We start from the raw sequence: 8,225 nt of genomic DNA on the forward strand, positions 1-8,225 counted from the left end.
CAGCCTGGATAATACTTGTACTATAGTTCCACCAGAACAATCTGGGTCTCTCTCAAAACTGTCAGCCTTCTGCATCACATGACAAATGGATTGGAACAGTATTCCCAAGTGTAGTATGTTGCCTCTAAAACATGAAGAGTCCTACCAAATGCTATGCTTCATAGTGTTAGAAGGTGCCAAGTGCAATAATTTGCCCCTTACCTTGGAGGCAATGTCCTGGCATGCCCCAGACTAATGGACTCCTGAAAAAGTCACTGCTGTGGTGTCCTTTAAATTTTTATAGAACTTATATCCCTCCCTCTGGAATACCTGGGTCTTATCAGACCATCCAGGGTACTTCTTGCTTCTTACTCATCTGGTCTGATTAACATGGTATCAACAATATAACAGACAAATGTGATGTTCTCTGGAATGTTCAGATGGTCCAGGTTCATTTGGCCCATATCATGATAAAGGGCAGGACACTCGAAGGACAAGATTGCAGATGTAATCTGTCATCCGTCTCAGTTAAATCCGAATTGCTTCTGATGCTTCTTTCTCACGGGCATTCAGTAGTGCATTCAATACCAGAAGCTGAGACTGGAGTTTGTCCTTGGTTACACTTGTGGTGGTCCACTGCTATCTGACCTATCCAGGTTTTCTGAGGGCCAGACTAGTGAAATAAATGGGAGTACAATAGCGGGACTATTGTACCCAGGATGTGGCATTGTTTTTAGGTTACTCTCTTGGCAGAGGCTGGGGGATAAATTGGAAGCAGGGATTGTTCCCTGATAACTTTAGCTTCCTCCTGCCATGGAATTGTTAGGGAAGGAGGTCATTATTTTTCAGAGAGAGTGAGCAGCCAGGTGTCAAGGTGTTCAGTTAAGATCATGAGCCATACTGAAAGTAACACTTCAGCCTCTATTCACTTACTTTGGCAGTATAAACAAGAGGCTAAACAGAAAAGGGCACCAGCTCTCCAGTGTCCTATTTACTCCTTATAAAATGGCATCGGGCAAGGGTCTGATGCCTCTGTGCCAATTAGGAAGGAGATTGTCTCATGCTGGAGGAGCTCCAAATAAAAAGTTCCTGCTGTTTTCTGGTCTCTGGGACTGGTGAGAAGGAAAGGTAGAAGGACTAGTGGTAGAAAAGTATAGAATCTTGAGTCAGCCTGAAAAAAGTGTTCAGGACCCCTCAATAAGGAGGCTTTATCAGAAGCATCTGAACAATGTCTCACTGGAGGCCTGTCTCCATAAAAAGACTTCCAAATGGAGGTGCCAAGGCGAGAATACAGATATGCACGAGAGCATGGCTGACCCAGGGCCTGAATTCTTGCCTGCAACTTTCTGCAGAGATGGCAATGCACTGGCTGTGCCCCGAGTCTGGTGTGGGAAAAACAGATATCCTCCCCCGACCCACGCTAGCACCTACCCTCCTACTTCCCCAGCCTTTGAAATTGCCTCTGATAGGGTCTGAAAGATTACACATAGGATTTTGACTTGGAGCCAAACTCCCCAGTGATTGTGCTGCCTAGACAACTGATTATGGGGGAAATTGGGTTGCTGCTACACCATGGAAAAAGGAGGACCATGGAGCTCAGAGGGCTTTTTCTTGGAGGGTGGGGCATACACTCCTTTTTGCTTAGTATTCCTTTCTAAAGGTTTTATTGCTAGGAAACTGAGACAATTTAATAAAGACAAGACCACCGAAGACTCATGTACATAAATGAAGTTTGGGGTCTCTACCAGGTAAAGAAGCCCATCCAACTGAGGTGCTGGCAGAGAGTAAAGGGAACATGGAATGGTTAGAGGAGAGAGGATGTTCTGATGACTAACCTAAGATCACACACACACCCCAGTAGCAGTTATGCTTATGCCTTGTAATTGCTAAATGCCAATCTAGCCCAGTGCAATAATGTAACATGAATTTTGTATTGAGAGAACAACATATCCTACTCTGCTGTTCTATTCCAACTGCTTTTGCAGTTACATGGCATAAACATGCAAACCTGCTGTAATTTCATAGCTCATGGGACTTCATGTGTACTGTGGCTTGGGACATAAAGTTTTCAAAGGAGTGAAGAAGAAGAGGGGATGTGGATGGGCAGAAAATGGGACTGTGCTATATAGCTTCCGTATGTTCTTCTAGATCCTCTTGCCATGTTTTTCCACCCTACTCTGCTCCAGGAGGCAGTTCTATATGAACTGCATCAAAAATCCTTCTTGCCTTCTGTTTTCTCATTGGGTTTGGCCAATGAGGAGACCAAGTAGGAGATTAGCGGGAGGGAAGGTTTTGAGGTGAGGGTATATATTTTTTGAGCTTTCTCCCTGTAGTTTTGCCTTAAGTTGGCTGTGGCCCTTGCCCAAGGTCATGGTTCCTCCCAAGGTGGTCTCTTTCCCACAGTACTCCCCTTTGGATTTTCAGTAACTGCTCTCTCCCTTCATTCTTCGGGCCTAGGGGTAGTAACAGCTCCTAGCCCCTGGGTTGTCTGCTATCCTTTACCTTTTCCTGTACCCTACCCACGACTGTGTAAATAGTTCTTTTGTTAAACCTGCCTTGAATTATCACCATTTACTAAAATGCTTCTTGGCTCACCTCCTTCGGTGGTGCCTCCATAAGTGATATTTCTGAAAGGCAAATTTTAGTACACCCTTCCTCTTCCTAAAATTCCTAATGGCTCTCTGTCACCTACAGAAGGATGTTTACATTTCTGGCATGGCTGTCTATTTAAGGAGCACTCTCCAGCTACCTGACACCACTTCCTCCTACACACTCTGCCTTCCAGCAACACTGAATGATGTACAGCCCCCCAGAAGAGATTCTCTTTTTGCTTATTAAAACATGAGCTAGCGTTCTTGTATGTCTGTGATCTGTTTCTTTCTTGGGCTTCAGAGTAGCTGATCTAAATCATTCTCCTTTTGGAGTAAAATCTTCCCCTCTTCCCTTGGATGTCATCGTTTCCTCTGAATTTTAATCCTTACTTCTTTCCCCTGTAGAAAGTCTCCCTTGTGAGAGAGGGGCAGATCCTTTTTTGAATTTCTGAACTGCCATGATGCACTAGAAACTCATAGTAACTTAATTATTCCTCTTATTCCAGCTAAACTCTCAAGAAATCTCTGAGCAAATAAATGATCGGATTGGGGTTTTAAGCCCACATTTATTTTAAGATGCAACAAATTAATTAAAAATTAATTTGATCAAAATCCAGAATGTATACAAGTTAAGCAAATAGAACTGTGCATACCATCATCTATTGTCTATGAGTTAAGCTAGTCTGCTGCTTTTAACACCCTGAAACTGGATAGAGAGCAGTAACTGACTTAGGCCAAAATGAAGTTAGGTAGCCAATATAATTTGATACTCTTTTATTCTATAAAACCTAATATACATACAGAAAAAAAACTCTACAAATAGGCATAATTTTTAGTTCAGGTTATAGTGCCAATAGAGCTACAATTGAGGGTTTAATACTTATAATTGGTTAGTATGAGCCATGCTGCTCTGTGGCCCCAGACTGTGTCTGGACTTCAAAAATATCTGCTGCAAAATAAATATCTGCTTTTTGTATTAAAAAAGTGCTGCAGATTATAATATGTGTGTTTGGATACGAAGAAAATTAGTGTATCTTTTCTATCTCTTTTTATACAAAAGATAAACAGGATCAAAAAAGCAATAGATGCAGTGTCTAAGAGCTCTTTTTAATAACAATTTTTCCATTTTCTCTTTGAACAAGCTTCTGAGTACCTCCCTTATACTTCCATGGGCAAGAGTAAGAAAGAAGCAGAACAGATGATTCGTGTTATGTGACTTGGAGTTTGTAGGCTTCACCATAGCTCATTTTGGCTTTTAGTCCAAATACATAATACAAGAGCAAATATACTTGCATTAGCATGTTTTCTCTTGCTTTCATGTGATTTGGATAAAAGCGAGGAAGACTGGATTTCTTGCTGGAATTAAGGGGGAAAATGTCAATTTAGCCCAGTGCAATCAATCAGCATGAATTCTGTATTGCGAGAGCAACATATCCTACTCCACTGTTCAATTCCAAATAATATTTAATTGCTTTCTGAACCTCTTCCAACTTCAATTAGCGTTAATTTAGTGTGTAACTAAATACATTACCCTAAAATAATTAGGAACGGCACAGTGTCCTCCATAACATATGTGATTTGTATTAGCAGCCTTGGTTCAGAAAAGTCTTAAACTGGGAAACAGACACAAACTACTCAAAATGCTCTCTCAAACCCCCAGTTCCCCTCCCCCCACACAAGACACACAGGGACTTAATTAGCAGTAGATTCATTTAGTCATTTATGGGGCACAGGCTCTTACTGGTTATACAGGATATGGTCAGATGCCTTGGTGTGATGTACTAGGCCCTCCATGATCTGACTTATACTTCATCCTACACTCCAGTTCCACCAGTGTGACATGGTTTTCTCCCACACCTCTGTATTTTTGTTTTTGCAGTGCTATCTCCCTTAAATGCCCTCCCCATCTAACTGAATCATTTGGCCTCCACCTCCCCCACACTTTCATCCCTGCTGGACTGTGGTTTGGCAGTGGCTTTGCTCCTCTGACCAACACCACAGCTCCCATGGTTACAGCTTTCACTTGACACCCTTTCAGCTTGGGGGTGTTAACTTCTTCCCATTTCTGTTCATTCTTGGGCCCTTCACCATCCCTGTGAGTTCCTTTAACCCTCCCCTGTCTCTGTAAATAGTCCTTCCAGTAAACACTTGTCATGTAGCCTTTGAGTGTACTCTCTCTCTCTTGCTAAGACAGACTAATATAGTTAGGTTCTTTATGATACCACATCTTTGGGTAGAATTAAGGTTTTGTGCTCTCACTGAACTCATTGCAGACTTATGTCATAAAACCATATTCATTTGCCCTATTTATTAAAAAGTTTATGTCTAGCCAGAAGCAGTGGCTCACACCTGTAATGTTAGCACTTTGGGAGGCCAAGGTGGGCAGATCACTTGAGGCCAGTAATTTGAAACCAGCCTGGCCAAAACAGCAAGATCCTATCTCTATTAAAAATATAAAAATTGGAGAGACAGTAGGACAGAGGAATGGGAAATGACATAAGGATTGCAGACACAAGGTTTCAAGATGGCAGTGGCTGCGGGGTTGACAGGGAGGCCGAGTTGAAAGCCCTTACCAAGTGAAAGAGGTCGGGAATCGTCTCTTCTCTACTTCTCGCAGTCCTGAGAGCACAGCAGAAGTGTTTTGCTTTTCTTTTTTTTAAACAAACAAGTAAACTATACAAATTGTCAACATGGGAAGGAGATCTACATCATCCACCAAGAATGGAAAATTTATGAACCTCACAGACCAAGCCTGAAAGGAAGACTGGAAGAGAGAATTGAAGAACAAAAGCAGCTCATGATGGTTCGAACTGTAGTTTTAAAGATGAGGGATCCCAAACAGATTATCTGAGACATGAAGAAATGGGATGAAATGGAGTTTACCCCAGTGCAACAGCCACAATTAAATGAGAAACTACTGAAAGACAAGTGTAAAAAGCTGCGTGAAACTTTTGAAAGTATTCTACAACTCTATGTAAAAGAGAATCCAGATATTTACAAAAAATTGAGAAAGCTAGAGTAGATTATGAACAGAAGAGGGCTCAACCAATATTTTGATGCTGTCAAGAATGCTCAGCATGTGGAAGTGGAGAGTAGTATTCCCTTGCCAGATGTGCCGCATGCTCCTTCCAACATTTTGATCCAGGACATTCCATTTCCTGGTGCCGAGCCACCCTCCATCCTTAAAGAAAATCTCAGCCTATGGGCCTCCAACTTGGGCAGTTTCTAACCTTCTTCTTCTTGGGACATGGTGCTCCACGTTTGCCCCCGGCAGGAAACCTCTTGGCCCTCCCATGGTCTACCTCCTCCTCAAGTTGTGCAGATGTATGGCTGTAAAGTGGGTTTTGCCCTAGATCTTCCCCCTCGTAGGTGAGATGAAGACACGTTGCATAGTCTTGAACTTGCCCAGTGAGGTCATTATGATGATGTTTTTAGCACCAGATGATGGCTATCCTGAGGACATGGATGAAGATAAGCATGATGATAGTACTGATGACAGTAACACCGACAGATCAGATGGAGAAAGTGTGCACCGTGATGATGGTGAGAGAGGCAATAGTGAAGAAAAGAAGTTAGGTCTGAGTGTACGGTTTGCAGATATGCCTGGAATATCAAGGAAGAAAAAGACAAACATGAAGGACCTGACTCTTCTTCAAGCCATGAAGAACCTGCTTCATATGGCAGGTCAAGAAGTCTCTGAGGAGGGATGGAAAGTAGAGGAATTTTCAGAGGACAGTGATGAGGATGATTCTGATGACTTTGAAGCAGAAAAGAGATTAAAAAAACAGCATAAAGAGGAATCTTATTCTGATGGCACATCCACTGCTTCTTCACAGCAGCAGGCTCCCCCACAGTCTGTTTCTCTTTCTCAGATATAAGGATGTCCCATGCCAGGACCACTATCTCTTGGATCACCACCTGCTTCACTATTATGGCCTCCTGGGCCACCTATGGGCCTTCCCCATGGACCGCCTCCAGGAGGTCCTCCATTTCTGAGACCACCTAGAATGCCAGGACTCCAAGAGCCTTTACCCTGACTTTTACCTCCAGGACCACCACCCTGGCCCTCCCCCAGGTCCTGCTGGTCCCCCTCCTTGGGGACCCCCACCAAGGTTACCTCTGCCTGCACCTTCAGGTATTCCTCCATCTTGTCCTGGCATGAGGCACACACCTTTGGTGCCTCCCCTTGGACCTGCCCCCCTGGGCTTTTCACACCAGCTCCTTTGTCGAACCCTAGGGTTTTAAGTACTCCCCCCAACTTGATTCAGCAACCCAAGGCAGATAATGTGAGTGCAGTCACCATTGAGAAGAAACCACAGCAAACGTCAGTGCCAAACCACAGGTAATGATCCCAAGGCAGAGATTACTCAATTTGTGCCCAATGCACTGAGAGTATGTTAGATCTGGTCCTTCTGTTCCTGTCACAGTACAAACTAAGGATGATGTAGATGAGGCTTTCATGAAATAGATGGAAGGGCTACTGTGACAGCTTTTGATGCCAGAACAGGCTTCTTTTCACAACGGTGGCCCATGGAGAAAGAGGCTCTTATTAAACTTAGATGAAAGAGCTGCTTCCATTGTCAGGGTATTTTTTAATTTCAGTTCAAGGAATATCCTAAAATTTAGCCTTGTTCAGAATTTGCTGCACATAAAATAGGGTATTTCATTCAGAATAGATCAGTTATTGAAGCAGTGCTGCTAACATGCATTCCCTTTCACACCAACATTTGCACACTGTTTCTTCCCCTTCTCCAGTTCTTTGGAAATTTGTGATTGGGGGGATCTTAGTTACTTATTTGTTTTGACTCTCTTCTTATGTGCTGTGGGTACTGGAGTAGAGATTTCTGAAAAGCCGGTTTATTTCATCTTACCTTTTGTGTTTGAGTTATTTTTTAATATTTTCCTGTAAATATTTTGTAATATTTTACTTGTAATGAAATGGATCACAATGTCATTTCCTAATACAAGGCAGGATATGTGGAAAGAAAATGTACAGTTCTTTAAAATTATTTCTCATGGACAAATGTGTACGTGTGTGTGTGTGTGTGTGTGTGTGTGTGTGTATAAATTAACCTGGTGTGGTGGCGAGCACCTGTAGTCCCATTTACTCGGGAGGCTGTGGCATGAGAATCACTTGAACCCAGGAGGCTAAGGTTGCAGTGAGCCAAGATGGTGACACTGCACTCCAGCCTGGGCAATAAAGCCAGGCTCTGTTAAAAAAAAAAAAAAAAATTTGGCTGAGTGTAGTGGCTCATGGCTGTAATCCCAGCACTTTGGGAGGCTGAGATGGGCGGATCACAAGGTCAGGAGACTGAGACCATCCTGGCAAACACGGTGAAGCCCAATCTCTATCAAAAATACAAAATTAGCTGGATTTGGTGGTGCATGCCTGTAATCCCAGCTACTCAGGAGGCTGAGGCAGGAGAATTGCTTGAACCTGGAAGTCAGAGGTTGCAGTGAGCTGAGATTGTAACACTGCATTCCAGCTTGGCGTCTCAAAAAAAAAAAAAAGTTTATTTTTCTCTAGAGTCGAATGAATCTCTCTCTCAGTATCAACAGGATGGAGCAGTGCCTGATGTATATTTAGTCCTCAGTAAATATTTTTGAATAAATTGGTGAATATCATAAATAGTATTATTCACAATAACATTTTCT

General features: G+C 42.8%; 1 pseudogene; it reads left to right on the forward strand.

Moving 5' to 3' along the window:
* The first annotated feature begins 5,260 nt into the window (after positions 1-5,260).
* On the forward strand, positions 5,261-7,056 carry LOC108288231 (annotated as a pseudogene).
* Positions 7,057-8,225: the final 1,169 nt, after the last annotated feature.

Source organism: Cebus imitator, unplaced genomic scaffold (genome assembly GCF_001604975.1).
Source record: "Cebus imitator isolate Cc_AM_T3 unplaced genomic scaffold, Cebus_imitator-1.0 Scaffold369, whole genome shotgun sequence".
In the NCBI taxonomy this organism is placed as follows: Eukaryota; Metazoa; Chordata; class Mammalia; order Primates; family Cebidae; genus Cebus; species Cebus imitator.